The following is a 12,298-nucleotide window of genomic DNA, read 5'->3' on the forward strand; positions in this document are numbered from 1 at the left end:
TCCTGTAAATCTGGCAGTTGCAGACCACCATCCACTGTGGGTTCGGTACATGATGAATGTGTTATTGTGCCTGGTTCTAGTGTGGAAGAAGATTGTACACTGGTGGGATCCAATGTTCCAGGGATACGTGTCACACATGAATAGGACTAGCTTTCTGTTAATACAAGATGATGCAGTAGATCAATGGTGGGAACAGGGAAAGTTTACCCCTGAGCAAACAGCAGAGATCATTAGGGATTATAGCAGAGATATCAGCCTGGGAATTAAATCCCCTTCAGGCCTAGAAGTGTGATGCATGAGACCCTACCCAAAGAGCCACTATTTTGGGTACTGACAGGGCAAGCCTGTGGGCAGAATCTTATTAAAATAGCAAGGCGCATCGCATAGTGGGAGAACGCTATAGGAAATCTCATGGATATGAGTATTATGTACCTGAACCCTTAATGAGAGAAGCTGAGGCTAATAGGGAGGAATGGGTCAGAGATGCTGTATTAGATTACCTGTCTGCTCACTCTAATGTGGTGTGTTACTACAACGAGGAGAAGGTATCCTACCTAGTAAGAGTGTGGAAGGTAGGCAGGAACATCTACCTAGATAGGGTGGAATATATTTTAGAGAGGGGCCAAATGCGTTGCTATTCGGTAACAGTACTGGATGGTGAGGGCAGAATGGTACGCAAGCCTGACCCAGCCCATTATTATTAATGTACTGAGTATAGATTCTCCAGTGTAGGGAGGATCATGTTTTTACTTAGGTCATTAATTATGTTATAACCATGTTATTACTGTTCTGTTTTTCCTGTTTCACCAATTTATTGAAGGTGCATAAATTGGGTGCCTCATGCGAGGGTGTGAGTGTTCCACCAGGGGGAGCATGTAGTCATCTAACTCCTGGCTACTAAAATCTTCTGCCCTAACATAAAAGCCCTGGTACCAGTGCAGGCAGTGTTAGGGTTAATCCTTGTTCTTGCTGTAGCAAGTAACTCCCCAGTAGATGCAGGGGGTGGGCCCATGGCCGAGGTTCTGCCCACCTACCGGGGCTAAGACCTGGGACCCTCCCCTTGTAATAAAAAGGGGCTGCAGCTCAATTTAGTGTGTTTGGTGGAGCAAGGGATCTGGCTCGTGTTCTCTCCTTCCCTCCCTCAAGGGAGTGGGAGCAGATTCCCCTTATCCCACTACGTGATAAGGGAGCTAAGGAGAGACTCTTGGGGCCACAAGCTCCTTTGGTTGGCTCCAGGGACTAAGAGAAGACAGATTATGCTGTGAGACCAAATAAAGATGAGTTGTTTTATGCCTGCCCGATATGAGTTATTCAGGGGGATGAAGAGTTTCCTGCAGGGACTACTCCTATGTATGATAGGCCCTTGGAGGATGGAAGCGCTGCACCAAAAAGATAGAAGATAAACCCAAAAGCCTGACCTGTTGATCCCCAATACCAATGGCAGGTGCTCAGAGCTCCTGAGAACTTACAGGTGAGCACCACAAAACACCAGGTAGCGGACAAATCTCCCTTTGGGGTGGGGGGGAGAGAGAGGGGGAGGAGGGGGCAGGGGTAGGTGCTACAAATGTATAAAATATCACTTTAGAATATATTCAACTAAGACACTGAATACAGTTTTCACATTCCATTCCGTTGGTATTTAAATGATTCAGAATAATGCTTTAAATAATGTTTTACATGCTGGCTTAAAAATCAAGTCCCTGAATTGTAGAATATTCACTACTATAGTTGCAATAACAAATAAAGAGAATTCCTTGAGGCATTTTTCCTTGTCTTTTAGTTTCGGGTAACATCTTAAGATGTAGGTTGATCTATCCACCCCTGCCAAGTACAACAAAAGCAATATTACAGTTTGCACTGGAGGTACCATTTGTTGAATGTATTTGATATTCAATGCATGTTAGAAAAGTTGGAACGGTATACAATTATCTTGGAAACACACAGTAAGAGTCTTTATTTTCTGAAGAAGACAGTTTAATTGGGATATTTCTATGACATGTACCATTTAGAAGTTTGATTGTGGACCAAAAAACCTGTGCATGTTGTCCCCAACCCATTGGAGATGAGTATAAAGATTAACTCTGAGGCCTCGTCCAAGTAGGGAAAAGGCGCACTGGCACTCTGGCGCTGCACCCTTCTCGGCCGTGCTTTTCCTGGCCAGCTAGATGCGCCTGCGTCTGGAAGCGCGGCCCCCGACGTCACGGAGCTGGTTCACCCTCATTGGGCGAACCGCTCACATGACGCGCTTGCGTGCAGCATGAGCGTGCGCGCCCGCTCAGCACCACCCTGGACGAGGCCTAATGCAGGTAAAAACACACTCGTGTGAGCTTAGGCATTTCATAGTCTGAGAACCCCATACGCCATGTCAAGAGGTAGGGTGTACATTATATTTACTGACACCCCCCTAACCTTGATGCTTGAAACACTAAAGCAGGGAGGGATGAGACATGAGAGCCATTGGTTTCCTCAAGTGTTTTGTCTTATCTATCTTTCTAAGGCCCGTATACAATGTGCAGTGAAGCTGCTTCCCAGATCTATTCCAATAAATGGGACTAACATCTTCAAGTTTACGGAAGCAGCTTCACATTATATTAAATATGGACTTAAAGAGGCAATCCAAGTAATATCTTCCATGTGTGTGTTTTTTCTTTTACTAAATCAGTTCTGCAGTATTAGATAATGCTTACTGCATTTTATTTATCCTTCAACTCTTAATTACATTTTAGCATTATTTGATTTGGTTTGGTTTCAGAACGCTTCCCCAGCAGTGCAAGATCTTTGTAACACTTTTCTGTTTGTGGTAATTTGTTGCCAATATTCCCAGCAGTTTGAGCTGCAAACTTTAATAATAGATGATGTTACCTTAGTAATATACTGTAAAAATACATTGTAGCTGCCGAGTTAGGCCTCGGACACGCTTACCGCAAGCGCTCTCAGCAGCCGTCAGGGGGCGGTCCGGGGGCGGGCGCGTCACTGGCCGGGGGCGGGCCAGTGACGTCACGGAGCTGGTTCGCCCTCATTGGGCGAACCGCTCACGTGACCGGCCTGTCTCGCCGGCAAGCGGGGGAATTTTAAATTCCCCCAAGACCTGCGCTTCGCAGGTGAGCCCCTACTAAAGCCGCTCTAATTGCGGCTGTAAGGGCTCAGTGCTGAGCGGGAGCGCGCGTCAGCACGCTTCCGCAAGCACGCAGGCAACATGGACGAGGCCTGACACTGACTGAAGGATTCATTGAAACTGAAAGGCAGCCATTTAATGAACCCCGGGAAGCAGGATCTTTCCTTACCGATCATGGAGAACAAATTGATCGGCAGTTTAGGTAATTCATTTTCAATAAAGGTAAATAAAGGCTGCATATATTAAAAGAAAAAAAAGATTATTTTTTTTAAGTGCCACTTGGATTGCCTGTGTAAGATGATAAGAACAATATTGTCTATAAGAAGGCAATATATTTAAATAAGAATCAACTTGTAAAAGAGAGAGATTACTGTACTATGAAATCAGTCTCTTTGGAGAAATTACCATCATGCAGATGCAGAAGATTTGCTGTTAACATAAAAGGAAATTTGGAATATTAAAACCAGAAGCCTTTGAATGCTGTAGTCCTGTTTAATAGACAAATCAAATAACAATCTAAACGAAGTCAAGCTTGTAGCAATAGCGAATAATCAATTCACTTAGATTGTATGCAAAATGCTATTAAATTAAAATTAATGCATGATGTCTGTTTAAGAATGACTGAACTCTGTCATTATGGAGATATATATTTTGTCATATTACTAATGATAAAGCATGTAGAAATGGGATTTATTTTTATTTTCCACAGCATATATAATGGGGTATGTACAGCAATGCATAATAGTCAATTCCAAGTATATAAAACACCCATTTTGAAATTGGAAGATTCAGGAAAGATACATTTACTAAAGAATTGATACCAGACTATGGGGCCTATGCACTAAGTGCCGATAAGCCAAGTATCGAGGCCTTTTGCCAAAAAGGCCTACTGCTATTCAGTAAGACCCGAAAAGTCGCCGATAAAAGCCCTTTCCGACAATTTTTTTCCCCGAGAATTTTTTTTTGCCAAATGAGCATTGAGAAGCCATCGGCAGATTTTAAAACTCGTGCAATTCTACTAGCCCCGATTAGCTTATTGAGGCTAATCGTGGCTCTAGAATAGAGATTTCCTCTCAAAATCCTCCCTCCAGGAAAAGTTAGCAGGAAAATGGTGAGAAGCGGCGAGCGGGGACTTAGAAAAAAAAATGCATTTTTCCTGCATCAGATTGATGCCGAGCGTCTCCGGAGCTGATACCCATTAATATCAGCACCGGAGGCTCCCGGTATGAATCTCATGCAATAAAAATGCATTTACAGGCAACTTCATTACCTTAGCGGCTAACTGCTAAGGCAATGAAGGGGTTAAGGAACACCAGCAGCTTAATTGGGGGCAGAGGGGGTGAGTGAAGCTGGTAATTGGCCCTTCACTCACCCCCTCTGCGCCCAATAAACGTTACAATATGTACTAACCACCAATACACAACCCACCCACCCCTTGTGCCCCCACATAAAAGCCTTTTTTATTTTTTTTACACAGAGGATTGATACCAGAGGCCATCAGAGGCCCTTAGGTGGTCCTCGTGGGTATCTGGGGGCCCTTACGTGGTCTCCGCGGGTGTCTAGGGGCCCTCGGGTGGTCCCCATGTGTGTTCCCCAAAGGTGTCTGGTGGTCCTTATGTGGTCCCTGTGGGTGTCCGGGGTCCTCAGGTAGTCCCTGTGGCTGTCTGAGGGCCCTCAGGGGGTCCCCACGGGTGTCTGGGGGCCCTCGGGTGGTCCCCATGGGTGCCTGGGGATCCTTAGGTGGTCCCCATTGGTGTCAAGGGGTCCTTGGGTGGTCCCCACGGTTGTCAGGTGGTCCCTGCAGAACCCCGCTGGCCTGCGGTACCAATTCTGTTGCAAAAAAATACAATCTAATGGCCCCTAACCCCTTAATCACTGTAGCAGTTAATAACCACTACAGTAATTAAGGGGTTAACCCCTGTCCCACGCTACCCACCCGGGATGCCTAATCACCAACCCCAGACCCACTATACCCACCCTGTACCCATTGATTGGCACAGTGGTATATCATACCCATTTAATATGGGCATGATAAGCCACTATACTACTCAATGGTCAACCTAATAAAAATAATTAAGGCCAAAAATACACAATAATCATATAAATACAGAAGCATGTAGACTCCCAACAATAAAAGAACTAACTAGCCTAATAATAAATAGTTATCTATCACCAAAATAGCTAAATTATTATAATTATGTTATTCCAAAACAATACAATTAAATAAACAACTATCCAAGCAAACTATTAAACAAATACAACTACTAGCCAACAAAACAATTAATTAATTATAATAAGTAGCAAACAAAACAAATAAATAATTAAAAATGCTAATCAATCCTAAAATGTACAAAAAACAAGTCATCCAAATTCAAAACAATTTAATCCAAACAATAAACAGAAATTGAAAAAATAACAATCAATAGAAAACAAGCATTTGCCAAAAAATGCATTGTCTGTCACTGTATTTATCTGTACCCCAAACGGGCACAGATTAATACATTATCAGTAATGGACAATCACAAACATAAAATTGAAAAACTACAATAAAAAAACCTGAAAAATTAAAATTACATACATTCAATATATTTCTTACCTTTAGAAGCGTTGGCCCTCCGAATCCCAGCGGTTCTGAGATCTCTTGTACCGCGACGTCATCAAAGTCAATCCAACGCCATCCACCTTGAAGATCCGGAACAGGTAACAAAAATCTGTAATTAGTTCTTTCTTTTCTTTAATCTTCTATCTTCATCTGTCAATCCAAAATCCAATGGTAAATCCAGAACAGAAAGGTCATCTTCTTCCTGTTAAAATAGATGTACAGGCCTTATATATGGCCTGTGATGTCACATTTTCAAGTCAGATGGTAAAGCTTCAATCTGATTTGACGCTGTATCATGTGCCCACCTCCTTTATTTTTGTTAAGGATGTGACGTCATGTCCAAGGGAGGTACGTCACATCCTTCAAACCACATGCCTATATCACATGGTATTATAGCCAAGATAATCCCATTGGTTGCTGTACCATGTGATAGGTTACATTAGTTTAAAAGGATGTGGCATCACTTTAAGGGATGTCCCTTATTATTGTGCTGTTTTGTCTCCAAGTGTTCAGATCTTATTCTGTCTATTGTCCTTGTATTTTTGTTGGGTGCCTTCCTTTTGTATAGATTGTAATTCCACTGTACAATTTATATACAGCAATATGCACATTTAACATTAGCCTTGGGTTGATAGCATTTTCTATTATGTTTTATCATTTTGTACTACTGAATTGTGGTGATAGCCTTTTCCAAGAGAGTAGTGGGACTGAGTGCAATGGTTAGTTAATATGTTGTTTTATTCTATGTGATCTGTTTTAAGTAGATTGCCTTCAGGCGGCCTCAGCAATTCTCATTGGTCAGCTTCTGTCATTCCTCACCTGCTTTCGGGTAATTAGCCTGATCAGGGGTGGAGGAGGGTTTCCGTTCCCGCAGGGAGGCTGCTACTTAACGACTTTTTCCTGAACACCAGTTATTCTTTGAAGCGCTATAGAGGCGGGAAACACATCAGAGGACTCTTGTCTGTTTGTATGTAGTTTGGACTATTATGCCTAATAAATAATTGATTTTATACCTCCCTCCAGCCCAGCTTATCTTTGCAGTGCTCAAGCCTTCTCTCACAATTTGGATGTGCGTAATGGCAGCTTTTGGCTTCACCCAATAATTGTTCCGTTATTTTCATGCGCTAACCTTAATTTAAGGTTTGAGAATCCACGTTCCTAGGTTAATGACTGATTACCATATGATTTGATTAGAGTAAGTCAGACTTCTGTTAAAAGGCATCGATGCGATCCCTTTGGGGATACGCGTTCCGGATATCAATAGATAAAATAGCGATAACGTACGTAGAAAAATGTTATGGAGTTTTGAAGATCTGCCCCTTTGTTTTAAATATATAGTGCAGTTTTATTCCACCGGTATTGACCACGTTTTCGAGGCTCCAATAGTTTACAGCAGGGTTGCACAAACTGGGGATTTTTCAGGGGGGGGGGAAGGGCGGCGATTGCAGAGGTCCCGCGCTCTTCCACACGACATTTAAATTAAATGCCGGGGGATCGCGTGAGGCCTCCGCAACTCTACTTACCGTGATTCAGATGGCTGGTGTGAAGCGTCGCCATGGCAACGCGGTGTCAAATAACGCTGCGGGGTCATGTGACGTCACATGCCGTTGCCATGGCAACACAGCATCAAATGACGCCCATCAAAGAGATAAAGGGGGCGCGAGCAGTGAAGGGAGCAGGCAGGGGGGCGCAGCTTAAAAAGTTTGCGCGCCCCTGGTATACGGCATGCCTCCAGGATGACCTTTTCCTACGGTGAGATCAGGTCTGCAGCTATTCTTCTCATCGGTGCTATGACTTTTAGAATAAAGCTGAGGTAGCCTGTTTCATGCAATAAATACAGTAACTATTGTAATTATGCTGTAGCACTCTTGCATGCTTAATTGTAATCATTATAGTTATTAACTCCATTAGTGGATTGTGAGCTTAGTTCCTGGCCTCCTGCCTGTGTATTTCTCTGTTCACTGACCTGGATTTGCCATGCCCAGTCTTTCTAGAATTGAAATTTGTGCTGTAAGCCCATATGAAAAGAGAAAGGGCTTGAAGCCAGCAATGTTTCACTGATATCTAACTGTATATCAAAGCTGTATATAACATTCTGAAGGCAGAATGCTTATTGCACAAACAACCTTACAATATCATTTTTGAATTACAATTCATTGAAATAAATTGCATTTGCAATCTAAAATGAATGGTAGCTAGGGACTTCATAATTGATTTAGCTCTTTTGTGCCAAATACAGTAAAACTAAACTTAAGGGTTGAAAAAAGCACACATTTCAAAAGACGAATCAATCGTACTGGGGAAGGTACATATGTTATTATTCCCAGCGGAAACTATCACGTATGGAATTTATTTATGGATACCATGTAGGTTAGAACTAGGGCATAAATTGTATCCTCATGGATTAGAGAACCAGGTTGCACTTCATAAGATATTAGGTAAGAATTAAGGGACGAACTCCGGATCAAAAAGGTTATAATAGGAGAACTTTAGAAATATAGGACCAGACTTCTGTGAAAAAAAAGAAATACATATCTTCTCAATAAATCTAAGAAAGAATGTGCTCTAAACGTGGACTGGCTGTACACATCCTTTCAACATGTTCAGTTTAAAGAATACCTGCATATGTTTTATTTTAAGAAATGAAAAATGTTTCTTCATCGAATCCAAGAGAAATATATGCAAATTAAAGTGAGGTAGTAAGTCAAATCTTTCCATATGTGGCCTTTTTAAAAGTATTGCGTAATTCTACTATAGAAGGTTTTTCATGTCTATGCGCGCGCGTGTGTGTGTGTGTGTATATATATATATATTAACACAATAATTAGTCTACTCTTTATCTTTCATTCTAGTTCTCAATATGCTTCATTATACTGTACAAAAATACAATAAGGGAATAGCGCACGCAGTGGCCCTCATTCTGTAAGCTGCGATAGCACCAAATCATATAAAATGCCCCAATGACTGTACAGACAGGGCTAATATTAGTTACTCACAACTCTAAATAGATCAGTTTTTGTAGCAAAAAAAAACTTATTTATTTAATATCGTCAGAAGTTAAGAGCAAAATATTTTTTCTTCCTCATGTAATCGGTGTGGAAATGTCATGCTGACACAAAATGTTGTATTTTGCTACTTTTCTATAATCCATTTTATTTCCGTGATGTGTTTTTTAGCTTGATATACAGTGCACATCATATACTGAACATGTATACACAGCACACATTGGGTCGCAGTTGAGAACAGACATTGTGAGCAGCATGGGGCTTTCTGGCGTCCTTCCACTCGCTGACGCATTCCTCCCACAAACAAATCCAGGACTGTGGACGCTTTGCATACCTTTGGAGGACTATGCAGTGGACAGTAGGGTGATATGCAACATTAACTCTGCCCTATTCACACACACTGTTGGACCAATTGGTTCTATCACCTTATTCTTGAGCTATATCATGTTTCTTCTCTGTGCACTTTAATACAGATTATGCTAAGGTTATTTTTGTCTCATACTGTACCTGGGTGCTTTTAATAGGGAACCCTATTGGTTTCCTCCCTGTAACCTTTTTATTGCTGCCACACTTTATATTTGTTATGGTATTTTGTAATTATCTGGTCTCACTGAATCATGTTTAGATTTGTTAAGTGTTTTTAATGTTTTACGCCCATTGCCTATTATGAAGTAAATTATTGTTATATTTCTACACACCTTAGTGTGTCCTATTTTTGGAAGATTTCTACACCCCTTTTAGGGATATACCTCTTTATTTTCATACATCACACACGGCTCTGCTTTTAATAGAGAACAATTATATATTTTGGTGGAATTACTGCAATATTACACTTTGTTTTAATATTAAAGCAGTAATCGGTGCCACTCTTATTTGGGGGTGCAGGGTATTTTTTTCTTTTTACTACATAAGAGATTATCCAAGGTCCCCCAACCTCAAAAGACACCCCTATAGTCAAGTAGTAAGTAGTTTTATCCACCAAGCAAGAATACTTGCCTCATGTATGCAATATGGGTGCTGAAGTCACCCTAAGGGCCAAGAGAATGTTTCAATGTCAACGAGAGATGATGTTGTCGAGGTGACTCAAGGTCATATTTGTACTTGTTTGTCACACACTGTTGCAGGGACAATGCAACAACACATGGGTTATCTGAATAGGCTTGTTTATTCAGCCACAAAAACATAGAACACAAAAAGAGCTTCAGCATAGGTGTAAAGTAACAAACCCCCCAGTTTAGAACAGTCCTGTTTAATAGTCCATAACAGGGCTGGTTCAAGCGCAAACCAAAGCACAAAGAACACAGGCAAGTGTCCCACTGTAACAGACCTTGTCTCCCTCCAGCGTTGTAGAATGTGTTTCTCTGGATCAAGCCAAGAACCAGGAACAAGTGGGAGCTCTGGGTTCCTAAATCCCCTTAACGAGGCAGCTGGGACCTGATTAATTAACCCAGCATTTTCTCAAGCTGTGATTAACCAGGTCACTACTGGACTCCAGACCTACATAGGTCTCTGAGGCATAGTGAATTCACCCTGACACACACACAACACAAAATAACTATTATCTTGGGTTCCTGGAAGTCGGTGGACAGTGGATCAGCTTTGAGGGGTCCTCAAGTTCATGCACCGTTAAAAATGCAGTGCTGCTTCCTTTTAGATCTAGGCTTAGATGCTGTACAGTATTTTCATTTTTGAAACATTCCTTTTGGATTCAGTGCAGTTATCTTCTCATGAGTTAGACCACTCCTTGATGCAGAAATCAGCTAGCCTGCCTTACAAATGAGACACTTGATGGGCCTGGGGAAAAGAATTGCTGATCCTGATAGTTAAAAGCGCCAACTTCCAAGCGCAGAGGGATTTATCTGCTGAATCTGCTGAAAACTCACAGATGAATCAAATAAATAAATGACCTAGAGACTACAAACTGTATACTTTTCAATATTCACTTTTAAACATTATGAACAGTTTGCCATATTTTTACCTAGTAAAGAATAAGTCATATATTACACCATAATATATTTACTCAAATATAATATCTATTCATATGAGTAGTGAGCTACATGGTAGTGTCTTTCTATTGCTAATTTTACAGCGCTATTTACCCAGTATTTAAAATGATTACATGTTGTCCCCACATGCAAGAGACATTCGTGTAGCTTTGCATATTAATGTGATTACAAAGTAAATCCATTTGCACTCTTAGGAGGAGACCCACAGAGGTCTGTTAAATCAGGGCAAATAACCCGGCAGAATATTAAATATCACCCATTTAAACAGCCCTCTTTACTCACACATGTTGTTCATCCAGGGTACACATGATATACCCAGAAAACACGCACTGTGTCAGGAAACACCATACTGTACATTAAAAAAAAACACACTCCAAACTGCCTTGATTCCAAAATCTATTTCTGCTTTTCCTGCCTAAAAACAGCACATAACAGAAAACTAAGGCTACTACTCTCCGACTCTAGCACCGTGAATGTATTTTCCATACAATGACAGTATGTGAACATTATGCTGAATTATAATATTTTAGCTAAATAGAAGAGGATCACCGAATGTGCTGCAGTTTTCAGCCAAAGTGTAATAATTTGCAATATAACAACAATGTGGCATATTATATGATGAAATAGAATACTTTGGCTTGACATTAAATAGATCATTAAGACCATCTCATATAAAAACAGTGTGGAAACACTATATCCAGAGTTAGAATATGCTTTGTAGGCATTAAATAGAAAATAAACACCAAGGCAAACTTCAAAATGCTCTGATTTCCTATTCAGTCAGTGTGGAAAAATGATATGACAAAAAAAAGAATTTTGCTGAATTTTAAAAAGGAAATAAAAATAACTAAATTCAATGTTTGGCCAATTTATTTTGATTAACCATATATTAACAATAATAATGATTAAACATTGTTTTCAGTCTGTTATTACATTGGACATTAATATACTTTGAATGCAAAGGCCCAGATCCTCAGTACTTCGATATTGACTTAGCGATGCGCTAACTGAATGTGAAGTGATAACGGGGATCTTCAAAGTTTCATAATTCAGAGTTTACAGCAGTTTCGGTAAGAGAGGGCATTGCGTTAGCTATAACGGTCATTAGTGCTAATAATGTGCAAACGAGGTGTTCCCCTAAACATCACCAATCCCCAAATCTCCTGTAGGAGATGTGTGCAGAGGTTTAAACCAGAATATTGCTTTTCAAAGGTAAATGTAGGCTTCATTTCGCCCCAAAGCTTTAAAAATAAAAATATAGGCTTTTAGTAGTGGATTAAAGTCTATATGCATCTACAGTATAAACGTCTGTGCAGGTACTTGGTGTCCCTATGATCAAGGAGACGCACCTGTGGTCTGCACAGCTGGACCATCCTTGCCCAAAATCCAGGGTTCCTGAGGCCAGAATCCAGCAGCATAAAGTCCAGGGTTTTAGTGACCAAAGTCCCTCTGTATCAAGGACTAGCAGATACAGACGAAGACGAGATGTCATTGTGTCTGTATCAAGGACACTGGCATGCGGTCTGCATGCCCAGGTGTTCCTAGGTAGCAAGGACATATACTGTACATG

This window comes from Ascaphus truei, chromosome 5 (genome assembly GCF_040206685.1).
Source record: "Ascaphus truei isolate aAscTru1 chromosome 5, aAscTru1.hap1, whole genome shotgun sequence".
Taxonomy (NCBI): domain Eukaryota; kingdom Metazoa; phylum Chordata; class Amphibia; order Anura; family Ascaphidae; genus Ascaphus; species Ascaphus truei.